Source organism: Lathamus discolor, chromosome 10, assembly GCF_037157495.1.
Source record: "Lathamus discolor isolate bLatDis1 chromosome 10, bLatDis1.hap1, whole genome shotgun sequence".
Taxonomy (NCBI): Eukaryota; Metazoa; Chordata; class Aves; order Psittaciformes; family Psittacidae; genus Lathamus; species Lathamus discolor.
This window is the reverse complement of record NC_088893.1, coordinates 4,332,756-4,346,231: the sequence shown is the minus strand read 5'-3', so window position 1 is coordinate 4,346,231 and position 13,476 is coordinate 4,332,756. Positions and strand designations below refer to the sequence as shown.

General features: G+C 37.6%; 1 protein-coding gene and 1 long non-coding RNA gene across 2 annotated transcripts in view; one reads left to right on the top strand and one right to left on the bottom strand.

Annotated features, from left to right (window-relative positions):
• C10H5orf58 (chromosome 10 C5orf58 homolog) overlaps positions 1-13,476 on the bottom strand; it is a 76,001-nt gene that overhangs the window by 54,060 nt on the left and 8,465 nt on the right. The window lies entirely within an intron of this gene.
• LOC136020043 (uncharacterized) lies at positions 8,733-11,879 on the top strand. The gene is made up of 3 exons (XR_010615172.1): positions 8,733-8,821; positions 9,923-10,012; positions 11,196-11,879. It is a non-coding gene; the product is annotated as an uncharacterized LOC136020043 (long non-coding RNA).

Below are 13,476 nucleotides of genomic sequence, written 5' to 3'. Positions count from 1 at the left end.
AATGACACTGCAAGTACAGGACATGTCCTGTACCACCAGCTCATGCTGGTAAGACATCATCTCACAGTACCTGATCAATTACTGGCTTAAACATAGATTTATTTTGTGGCTTTGGTCATTTAAGTCACATACTTAGTTCATCATCTGCAAACTTAGATTGTATTGCACAGGAATGCTGAGAAGATAAAATCAATTAATGATTCTGAGATACTCAACTGGATTGGTGGTGCAGTTGCCATCTAGTTAGCAATTAAAAGATAGATGAAGCAGGGACCTTACCAGCAATTTCCAATTCATACTTTTTGCTTAATTTACTTAATCTTTACAAAAGCTACAGTCAATGACCTTATAAGAGCTACAGTTTCAGACTGCAGCCTTTAAGTAACAAATGCTGTTACACATTTCATTTTTTCTTTCCTTACCCTATGTTTCTGACTAATGCATCATCAAATACCAAAATATCTAGAATGAAGTACCTGCTTAATTCAGCCACAGATTCAATGTTCTCATTGTCCTTACCAAGACAGCTACTGAAAGCATCTCAGGTAATACTGGCACTTTTTTTCTTTCTTTTTTTTTTTTTTTTTTTTTTCTCCTTTCTGGACCATTGTTAAAATAGCCCAGCACTCACATTTTCCCTGCATTTTAAAAAATCTCAGTGAATTCCTTGGTGCACCTGACAAGGCTGGAAAAGCAAAGTGGTTTTAAACTTATTTTCTTTTTATGCATATTGCATTGCAGACACAATGCACTCTTTTCTTGAGGGTCAGAACGTACTGCTCCCTTACTTAAACAATTCAACTGTCTTTTGCTTGTCTTTGATGTCTAACAAGAAACTCAAAGTCAAGGCATCCAAAACGAAACTTAGGTCAGGAATATCTTAGCTGGAACACTGGTAATTGGGTTTCACCCTTCAACAGCCACATCATTTCTTCATAGGCCCCAACTCCTGTACTCCTAGGGCTAAAGCACTACCTGCCTACTGCAATAAACTAACAAGTACCATATTTAATGTCATATGCAGAAAGTAACTTATTTGATGTTCATGCTTGGAAGAGGTTTGCTCAGGTAAAAAAGGAAACAAACAAACAAACAAACAAACAGAAACCAACAAAACAACAAACCCAAAACAACTTTTAAGAAAAGCCTGTGAGTAGTGATTGAGGTTTCAGTGAGCAGCAGAAATGCAGTCACAGTGCAGTTCTCACTCTGTGGAGCTAGAGACTGTGTGCGCAGATAACTGCTTTTGTTTTGGAGGAGATTATGAATATGCTTCTCTAAGGCATTATTACCTGTCACAGAATCATAGAAGCATTTAGATTGGAAAAGACTTAAGATCATTGAGGCCAGCTGCTAACCTAACACTACCCAAGTCCACCACTATACCACATCCCTAAGCACTATATCTACATGTCTTTTAAGTCTATTTTATAACTACAGAAGAAGGCTGTATTTTCACTGAGGAAATAAAGATTTCTGGATGGAATTGGCTGTGTTTAATCAGTCAAGTATCCAATGAGTTAGACATTACAGTTACGTATTTATTATGCAGGAAAGACATGTGAATGTGAAGATTCTTTTGTTTGTTTTGAGAATGAAGTTTTGGGAAAAAAATAGCTGGGCAACTATCATGACTATCTATGGAGCAGGAAAACCCAGTCATTTCCAGGATACTTAGGCATATCTGGGTATAGAGTGTCACACAGAACTATGACTTTCTTCTTTCTGAATTCATACAGACTTGACATTTCACTGCAAAGAAAGGTCTGTTCATAAATTGATTTTAAAGGAAATAGCCTTGAGGTTGCCCTAATCTTGCCAGGGAGAGTCAGTACAGTAAGTCTCTGATTCACACCGCTTGATAGGATAGCAGCTTAGGCACCAGGTTCAGAAGGTGGAATCGCTGGAAGATATGGTCTTTAGTGGGCTTATGGATCAGGTCCTCAGCTACTCTAAATAGATGAGTTTCAGTGCTTTACCTGCAAATACAGTCCTTCTTGCCCTGGTTAAGACACTATATGTTTATGAGGGAGGTAGATCTAAGAGCTCATTTCCTCCAACATTTCATTCCTTCATACTGCTGTTTTTCTCAGAAAGCTTTTTATCATTTCTTATATGAAATGCTGGATTGAATCTCTATCTCTGAGATGTCTCATCTTCCTTAATGCCCGTAGTTAACCTAAATATAAATACATAAAGTGCAAGTCTCATATTATTTACTGCCCAAACTATCATAATTAACACAACTGCTTTTTCTAGTTCGATACAACTCAGCTTTTCCTGAAGGCAGGTTCATTATCTGCAGTTCAGCTTTTATCTGTCAGTGAAAGGATTATTGAAATTGCTACCATTAAATTTCATCAAGACATGCGCCTCAACACTTACCTTAATACTACTGATTTCTCCACTGATTGTCTAGTTGACCAGTTGTGTGCCGCATTGGAAAGACCAGGCCTTAATTAAAACAACTTAAATACAGCCATAAAAAAGATTGCAATATACTTATAGTACAAAAAATAAGAACAAAAGAGCATACACATTTTTAAGCCAGCCAAGTGGGATACCAATAAGAGATTTACAGTACAAATTTTCTCACTGACTGTGTTCAAGTTCACCTTGATATCCATCATTGCCTTGCCTTCATGGCATACCTTGGCTGTGTCGCTTCCTAGGCTTCCAAGATAAACACAATTCAAAGCATGAAGATTTTAGGACTTGTTCTCCAAAGCAGAGTAACTATATAGAGACTTTTCATATCACTAGTGGAGGGCATCACAATGCCTCCACACCCACAGCCACTGCTTCATTTCAATCTCAAGTAATCTACTGGAATACCCTTGCAGATATCAATACACAGTCTGGCAGCTTTTATCCTTCAGGAGAAATAAAATCTAGTTAAACTCCTCTTTTTGGTTGATAACTCATATCACAGAGTGCACTCATAAAAGCAGTGCTATTTTATTTAAATATCATGTCTCGATTATGGTAGCAGCAATATAAACTTTACTGAATGTTTTATTGTTACATAGCATTCCCTGCAATAAAGGCATCTCAGTTACTCTTTACTCTCTTGGAAAGGATTACTTCCTTGTAATATCAGTCTGCAATAAGTATAGCTCAGTATGCCTTTTTCCTTAATGTAAGAAAGTCCTTTTTATGTCCCACTACATGTTTTCTTCTTTATAAAACATGGGAGGAACCACTCAGAGGCCAGGGCAATGCAATACCCTGTAGTGCAAGAAGGAACAGGAGAAAGGATAAAAACAAAGAGGAAAAAAAAATTTAACCTGTTTCATTACAGACATTAAATTCTTTTATCACCCAAAGAAGTACAGCATTAACACTAGCAGCTCCCTGTCATCACACCTCAGCTCTCCTATCCATGAAGCCCACCAGAAAGCAATTCATTCCCTAAGACTCTTCTACACTTGCATTTCCTGCTGAAAGCAGTACGAAGTAACATACTGAAGGGATGAGGATTGATTCACTTCATTACTACTGTCCCTACGCAACTCCAGGACTTTCTGGTTTGTTGACCACAAGCACATGCTTCTTGCAAACAGCTCACCATGCTTCCCATCACTAAACCTTTTGAGTCTTCTCTTTCAATCCCGAGTCCTGGCAATCAGATATTCAGACAGGATCAACTCAGGCACCAACATCAGCATTCAGACTTTCAAAAAAATTAATCACTGTGCTTATATGTAGGGCCTTTATTTGGCTGCCCATTGTCAAATCTGTCCTTACAAACTAGTTCTTACCAGAAGTCAAAACACAAGCAGAAAGTTCAAGTAGGGTCTTTGGGATCTGGGTGTCTGGTTTCCGGTTTTAGGAGTAAAACCCATTAAAATATTCTACCCTAACTTTCTTCTCCTGTTTGGTGAGTTTGTGGTATGCAGGCATACTTTCTGTTCATTTAATATCACTCATTTCTGTATATAGACTATATTCCTTCCCCCTACCACATTGATACTAAAACATATTGGCAAGCTAACATTAGTGCAGAGCAGAATCTTTCCATGTCAAATGTGGTGGTTTTCCACTACAAATGATCAATCTGTGTGGCAGTAACTTTGTTGGTCCACCTTGAATTATGGTGCAAAGGCTGTTCATTTCTAGAACTGAAAGAATTTTGTCAGGTACTGTAAAGATCAGCAGCTCTCCTGACTGTTCTCCAAGCCAATTCTCCTGTCTTGACTGCTGGAGTAGCCAAAACCTTTCATCAAAGGCCAGAAATGTGCATGTTTGATAAACCCACTTACACATGCAAAGTTGGATTTGACAGACTTTATCATAAATTACATTAATTCTGTTACCTTTATATAGAGTCTTTTATGCAAGCCGAAAATGATTTGATTGATCCTTTTCCACTGTAAACAACCAAAACACCAGCTCTCATGATTCCGCCACCTACATTAACAGGATTTACTAAGCAACAGCTGTTCAAACATTTGTTAAATCCCTTCACAGCAAATAAGAACATGGTGCAGCATGCCTGTTCCTCATATCAAGTTAACCATAGCAATATTTAACATTCACTGAAAAATATATGCTGCATGTAGAAGTATTCATAAAAAAGTATTTCATCTTAATCAACAACATCCTGCAAGTCTCAGAGGATACTGGAAAGTTCCATAGGTATGTAATGTCTAAAGGGTTATGACAGATTAATAGATTCATTCAGCCTGAAACCTAATTCCTAAGAATGTGCACACAGGAGCCCAAAATATCTGACTTTACACTTTGGAATCCAAAAGTTGGGCCTGATTCTGTATTTGTTCATTTATTTTGTATGCATTGCAGCAGAACCCACTGTCCAAATAGCAGGATCCTCTTATAGACACTCAGCAAACAGTGAGAGGAATGCCCAGATCTAACATGTTAATGTGAAAAAACAGAGATACGAAGTGACTAGCTGAAGGAAAATCATCTATGAAGTCAGGGAGCAAAATTCAAATTTTCTGACTTTTCTGTTAATGCCCAAGGCCCTGGACGTCTCTGGCTTCCCAAATGAGTCCTGATCTCATAGAATCTTTTAGTACTGCATCCTTGAGGCTTAGACAAGCAAATCTGAAAATAGTGTCTTAATTACTGAGCTCTGAGTAAGAAAATCTTTCTTTTCCTGCACCTCTGAATTTCCTACAGGGAGCTTAGCAAGAACTTTATTAATTAAACAAGAAAAGAGATCATCATGTTAACTTGCTGATGGCTCTTCCTCTGCTCCTGCTTCAGGACTCCAGAGCCCTGTTATACCTCCTGGAATTTGCCAAGAGTGATCTAATCAGCAGCCAACCCCAATCAAAGCTGAGACTGCAAAAACACATTGTTCCTTCTACACACAGTTTTTAGATAGGCTCCTGCCTGGCATAATGTCAAGAACCATGTTACACTTTTACACAGAGGTGAAAGGTGAAGAATGCACAAAGCTCATTTTCTTGCAAAGCTGTGTTCAGTCTCATTGATAAAGCCCTAGTGCAGCCTGCTACTGATATAAGGAAAAAGTATGGCTGCCTTCACCCATCATCCCAGCTGCTGCATGGGACCTGTAGGACCTTTCTCGGGACTGCTCTCTGTACCCACTTGGCATCTTTGGAGAGTCTATCCCTACTTGTTTCCCCCTTTGGAAAATTGTCTTCTCCTTATACCATTACTATCAAATGAAAGAGATTTCCGCTTTCCACTCGTCTATTTTTCTCTCTGAGAAAAGCACGATGAACTGTATTCAAAAATTTTAACATCGCAATTAATACCCTATAAAAGGCTGCATTTACTAGTTACACCAAATGTATTTGTTTTCATCAGTGGCACTCCTTCAACTGTTCTGGCTTACAACCATGAAACAGCATTGTCACATAGGCAGTAAAGAAATAAAAAGCAGCTCCTGTAAACCAAGAAATGAAATTTCCACAATTCACCTAAGCCCCCTCTTCTCAAAAAAGAAGAGGCACCCTGGCACTGGCACAGAATCAGCAGGCAGTTGTTCTCTTTTAGTATGATGCACAGTGACATAAAACATCTCATGTTAGTACTGGTGCAGACATGATAATATGTGCTTTGGGCTCTAAGCATTCTCACATGACATTAAAAAGGTATAGAAACCAAAAGCATCAGTAAAAAGTAAGTATTGCTAATATTTTCCTGTTTATACAGCATTTGCAAAAACACATATATTTTTCTAGACAACTTTTTTTCTATTATAACATTCCAGTTCATGGGACCCATCTTACTTTTTCTGGACATCTCACTATTAAATGAGATTGTTTCATAGATCAAGGGCTGGAGGAGTAAGCCCACTGAGGCATCATAAAAATGTATGAAAATTAATACATAGCAAATTTAAAAAGCAGTATCTTAAGTTTTTTAAACACAGACTTGGGCAATACAAATATCACACATTTATTAATAAAGGTTGCTCTTTTACAAGATCAGACCATAAAAAAAGAGCTTGTGGTCCTTCAAAGAACCCACACAGAACATATAGCTGGAACACTAGGCATCACTAGACTGCAAGATTAGCCAGGACTTGCTTGCAAAAATACAGAGTGCTAACTTCAGTCTAAAAGGCTGAACACCCACTCCAAGCAGTTTGAACAAAAAGCTCTGTTATGAACTTGTCTTCCGCTAATTAGGCACCAGCAAACTCAATAAATGACTGGAGGAATATTCCCTTGGCTCAGAATGAAGATTTAGAACTAAGTTTTGACCTTTGTTGCTCAATTCCAGGGAAATGCTAAATGATATATAGTGACCAGTCCTACAGCTAGCGAGACTCAATGAAAAATGTTGCTGATTCCAGTGGGTTTAGGATGCAGCCATCAAGCTCTGTATTTCAGTGCTAAATTCAGATATTATCAGTCTAGGGAAAAAAAAATGTTGCAGATCTTCAAGTAACGGATTGTGTTGAATCCTAACACACTATTAATGCAGTAGTCCAAAACCTAAAGATTACATTGGAGAGGAGAGTTTTCAGCAGCTTTATGAGGATTTTGAATTCTAGTGAAGGGAAAACGTAGTTTAAGTGCTACTGGACAAATGGACAATAGCAAGCCACGCTTGTCTGAAAGTTACTTTCTCAACATGAAATAGCTCCTTAAGCTTGCTGATTGGTACCTCTTGCTCTCAAAATCAACAGGAAAAGTAGATGACAAGAAAAGCATCCAGAACAGACTTGACTCAGGGAAGATAAGGAAGCCCAGGAACCCCGCCTGGCTGTTAACTTGGGTCCAATTTTGCTTCTGCAGCTTTAGACAGAATTTTAGGTTTAACAAAATAAATAAATAATTTAAAAAAAAAGAATTCAGGTTTAACAAAACCCCTTGTCGTGTTTTAAGCCCAGCCGTAAATCAGAACCATGCAGTCTCTGTCTCACTCCCCCCCTTCCCCCACCCTGCTCCCGGAGGGATGGAGAGGAGAATCTAAAGAATGTAACTCCCATGGGTTGAGATAAGAGCAGTCCAGTAACTAAGGTATAACACAAATCACTACTGCTACCACCAATAATAATTACAGACATGATACTGGAAAATTCTTAGCAAAGATTGCTGGCACTTTCAGAAGAAAAGCAGTTGTACCCATTCTGCATCCTACAACCATATTTAGTGAGCCAAGTGCCACAGCAGTTCCTTTCATTTTTTTACTTAATATAATTAGATATATCTGTGTTGGCTTTTCCCATAGTAATGTTCTATAACTGAGCTGAAGAATTCAGCACATTGTTCAGCACTCCCTGGATAAAATCGTTACTGTCTCAGCTTGTACAAAAAGTTACTGAGCTCTTGCAGAAGCTTTCTGATCAAAGCAGAGTGTTCCCAAAGCACAGGATCCTGTAAATAGGCAGGAGAACTACTGTCCACAAATGCAGAAATCAGATATGACACTGCCAACAGGGGGTTGAAGTACACTCGTTCCATGAGACATGGACACAAAGAATTAGAAGTACTGCATTAATTAAGAGTATTTCAAGAAGCAGATATGGTAAGCTAGGAGCTCTGTCAAGAACAAAACAAAACCCCTCAGAGAAACAGGGGTCGTGAAGATATTAGTGAAAAGTCAGTGTGTCAGCAAAGGGAAACTTTCCCAAACAGGTTTGTGGGAATAACTTACTGAAAGTCTGAATGTGTTGGGTTGGGTTTGGTTTGTGCTCTGAAAAGGGGGATATTCATGTAATAGTATTTTATACTGTGTTGAAAGGGCTATGCAAATCAAATAACTGCTCCTTTTTTTTTTTTTTTTTTTGCTGAGATAATGCTTTACAGTCACTCTCCAACAGTTTTAAGTCTAATCTAACAGTTAACAGGAATAAAATAAGAGAGCATTTAGGTTTTGCTTCAGTTTTTTTTTTTTCTGTGTGGTGTCTCTATCAGGGTGTAGTAAGCACAGTTCTCCATCTCTGGAGGAGTACTCTAGGATACCTCTCATGAGAATGGAGCCTGATATCGAAGAAAAAAATAATCTTTTAATTGGCATGTTTTTTAAACTAACAGTAAATAGTTTAATTTGTTCTGTTCAAAACATACTATAAAAGCATATTTCAAATTTTGTCCACAAAAATTTAGACTATCTCAATAGGCTATGTACTGTTAGATTTTTCAGCTGAAGTCCAAAAAACAAAAAACAATTTTAAAGGTATTCTGTTTTCACCAGCTGCTATGGGTTTTAAATGCTTAATCTAAACTCCTAATTTGGCAAATTATTTACAGCTTTAGTTCAGCAAATGAAGAAAGCAGCTACAGCACAGGGCTGGCTTGATTTAGATGTATAAAACTGCAGGATTCATTTGGCTATGAGGATAAAAGAGTAGTCTTTATATTGAAATAATCAGGTTTGTACCTGTAGTTAGTGTTCCTATATGAGTGCTATTTAACCCATTGTTGAGTTTTAATAATTTTGTAATTTCAGCGCTTTTGTAACTCCAAGTATTTAAGGAAACTGGGGAGATGAGGTTTGCAGTAGGAGGGCAGATTGCCTATTGGAGTTAAGCGTGTAGGTGGGAAGACATAAACAAGCCAAAAAAGGGCTTTTGATACATAAGTTCTATTTGTTGATGTATTTTAGCTTTTTCAACCTTCTGTTTATGGTGGTTTTTCTAGTAAAAAGTCACAGCATTTTTCAAGTATCAAATTTAGTTTTTAAATTCTGCTTCTAAGACTGGTTTCCAACATGAACACATTACAGGGTGTTGTTACAAATTGTTACAAATAGTCCTGGGGGGAAACTGTATAGAGTTGGGTATTTTTAACATACAGGCTGTTATCTCTTACTGGAATTCGCTGTGACTTAATCCTTTAGAACTGTCTTGAAATTATAAACTACAGAATATAGTATTTATCTATTAAAACAAAAAAAGACTAGACATGACCCCTTTTAAGACCATAGTGCCATCTGTGACCACTTACAGTTTGTTATAGAGCTCTTTATTCAGTTTACAGTGTGTATTTTGTGTGTATACATAGCATAAGAAGCAGATCTCATGAGTGATACAAGTTTGTTTCTGAGGACTAAGAGAATGCGATGCTGGAAGTTCTCTATGATCTGTCTGAAAAGGTTTTCTGAGGGGATTACGAAAGCCTGGGGGACAAAGCTAAACAGAGACATCTGTAAATGCAGCTTGGGTGTCAGCAAAGACCAAGTCTATACTTCAAGATCTCTATCTATTTAGAAATTTTATTTCTCAACCTTTAGTTTGCATGTCTTTGACAACCTCTATTCAAACTATATGCAAATACTAAATGTGTTACTGTTAGGGGTAACATGAGATGATTTATTCATTTACTCAGATTAATCTGTTAATTCCAGAAGACTGTAGCTTTGAATTATATCTATGTTTGCATTACCAGTAACTGGAAGTCAGCTAAGCATGTAATTGGTTCATCTTTATGGAGAGCTATTAGAGTGATTTTAGTATTTTGCATATTGGATATAGACTCCTTTAGGATCTCCAAGGAGACTGCTGTCTTTCAAATCTTCACACTGTTAGAAACAGGATACTGAGCTAGCTGGATCACCAGTCTGAGTAAGTGCCATTTATTATATATTATACATATATTTCATGTATAAAGACCATATAAGGTATTTACACACTGTGGCGGCAGGTCTCTGCTTCACAACCAATATCATCTGTTCTCAAAAAGAAGACTAGAGTCACACAAGTATTGTCAAGTTGCTAAGTTAGTTGAAACTATTTATAGTTGAAACTAACTTAGTTAGTCAAAACTATTTCACTAGAGATGAATCACTGTTGCCTCTCCAAACACAGCGCTTTTATGCTGGCTTAGAAGTATCTTCTACTTACTTGTTTGATAAACTCACAAAAGGAGGAAGTAGTTCTAGCCAAGATAATCACATAAAAAGTACTCTCAGACCAGCAGAGGAGTCTGTATAAGGAGCTGCACAACTAGAATGAAGCTCAGAGCAACTCTGGTTGCAGCATATCCACAGCCTGAGAAGATGGGCTACACCCCTGAATGCGCCACTGCATTTCCATAAACATTCATTGTCTTCTTTCAATTAACAATATATTTTAAATTTAAAACCATGAACATGTATGCCTGGAACATTCAATTTGGGAAATTGGGAAAGCCTGTTCATCTCCCATGGCTTCTTTTTTTCTATGCTCTTCTTTAATAAAGGCTCAATGTTTCACAGCCACTGAAGAATTCAAAGAATGCCATTAACCAAGATACCACCCTCCTAATTAAAACTAAATACTTGTTCTGAAAGAATTCCATTGCAAATATCATGTCTTACACACAGGAACTCCTTTTCAAAGCCATAATACTAAAGCTTTCTCTTTTTCAGGTGATGCCTCGGCCTTTCTTTTACCATTGTATTCTTCATTCAATAATTACTTCATTATAGTCATGAGACTGGAGGGCTTCTGTATTATTATTATTATTATTTTGGAACTTATAAGTCCCAGTTTTCAAGATGTGGTCTCAAAAGTTTTTTCTCTGCTTGCTGGGTTGCTTTTAGAGTGTAGCTATACCTGTCTTTATCCCAGTGGAGCGAAAAGGAGAAAGGAAAAAAGGATTAATATTGCAGGGGATGAAATAGATTTCTGGAACTTATATTCACTTGGGGTAAGAAAAGATGTGTTAGTAGCTGAAAAATGAAGAAAAGCCATCAAGAGTAACCCACTAACTCTCACCTTCTTCAAATTTCTGTATTTTCTGTAATTTTCTGTTTTTTCTGAACAGACAGATGAAAACTGAAGCCTGTATTTGTTTACTGTGAGTTGTCATACACAAAGACTGAACTGGAAGTCTGCTTAGCACCCCAGGACTGGAAGAAAATCTAAGTCTTTTGGCTACAGTAAAAATGCTGTCACATTCACCCTGAGAAAGAAACACCTACATGTAAAGATTTCATGAATCCTGTCTCCTTGCTTCAAACATCTAAGCCATGCTTCATTAACATTAGGAAGAAAAGCTTACATGTCACAAAACCACATTACCTTGAATTCAGGAGAATCAAACAGCTGAGAAGTTTAACACAACCTGCTCAGAAGCATCTGCTTTTCTCACAGTCTACTGTCTACAGACAGATATAGCTGTAATCAATAAAATTAAAGTGAATGTCTTGCATTGAGTTTTGCCATGTACCTCTGTGCTTTCAAACAAGTGTCTTCTTAGCTCCATAACAGTTCTTTCAAAATACTATATAATTACTTTTACTATTACACCTAAAGGAAGGGAGCTCACCACCCTGAGCAACTGTAGCTCAGTTTAGCATTGAAAGAACCTATTTCACAGCAGCTGTGAACATGCATAGCCTGCTCTTTCCTGTATTCATTATGGAAGCTGAGTTAAATCCCAGTCTCTGAAAGCAAGGAGGTTAGTGGAAGAGGTAGGAATGACTTGACACATGTAAAACATTTTCATGTCACTTCCTTCATACCCCACACAAATGAGATTAAATCACCACTGTGGTATTGCAGTCGTTAATCTCTATTTACATGAAACAAATGTAGCCTACAGAATTGTTTTGATGCATGTTTCACTGAATTTTGGCACAATACACAAATTTTATGCCTATCCGAAGACATATGATGGCCTATAAAGAAAAATCAAAGTGAATATTTGAATTTTTCAGTTCTGTGGATTGCCACAGAAGTTCCAGTTCTCAAGGCTTCTCCAAGCTTTTTCAGCTTTTAGACTTTAGAGAAGGAAAATAGTTTGTGAAATAACTAAGCCTGGAGCTCAGAAACTGTATCTTAATTAAAAAATGTTTGAAATGTTTCATTCAACAGTTTCTGAAACAAGATATAGAGGATTTCCAGGTCTACAATGTTTTGTCCTAATCTGAAGTGCCTAATCTGAAAGTCTTAAAGCTTAAAGTTATTTAAGGATTTATTTATTTATTTATTCATTCATTTATTTACTGAAGTCCATGGAATCATCCCTCCAAAGTCTCAGAGACTGGCTCTGGCTACAAATAGGGCTGAAATACTTCATTCGTGTTAGATACCATACCACAGGGCAGCTTACAGACAGAGAAACACACTGGTACTTGCTGCTTATTGACAGAGTAGAGAATAGTTTGCAGCACTGCCCTTATACACACACTGATGTGATCCTATGTTACAAATTGCTTTACATTGTGGTAACATGCAATTTCAAAATATGTCAGTTTGGTTTCTTGCATCAAAATGCAAAATGTCTAGTGTACTGTACTGAACTTCATGCCTTTCTAGTAGGTATATTAAAATCTAATTATATGGCTGAGACAATGACTCTTACTTGCATGCTAGCAGTTAATGCTGAAACAGCCAAACTATATGAGAGAGGGAAATAGGCTTCAGATTCTTTTTCCCATAGCAGGAACTACAGGACTCTCTTCCAGTGTTACCACAGTGCTGTAGGTAACTCTGCCGTAAAATATGAGGCATTGGGGTTGGGTGGGTAATGTTTGGTTTTGTTCCAGGGCAGCAAGCCTTTCTCACTAATATCAGCACTGCACAGTGCAGTCAGTTTACCAACACCAAGTTTTCAAAACGTCAGCTTGAGCAAACTGAGACCATTGAGATTCCTATATAACAAGGGTTCAATTATTTCTGGTTTCTCAGCTGAGACCTGTCTCTGCAGCCTATGAAGCTGGCTGATACCACCACAAGATTTTCAATCTAAAATCAAACCAGGAACTCTGAGAAGCAGAGATAAGCAGTCGCTGCATTTTTGTTTAAGAAGAATTTAACAGCAGTAGCTGCACCTGAACAGCACTGCTCAACTCCATTTAAACCCCATTAAAGCCCACATTTTGCTTGCACTTCCTCTATAAAAGTGAACAGCGAATAATTCAAACCTTTCATTCATTTTGTAGGAACAACGTCATGATAAAACAGTACAAGTCTAAGGCCTAGAGTGCACAATGCAGGTACAGTATGGATGGTTTGGCAGAAACTGAGATGCACATTTTGGGAGCATGGGAGCTTTCAATTCGCAGTGGAGGAGCTTTTGTTAAGGCAGGAGAGCAGTGCCT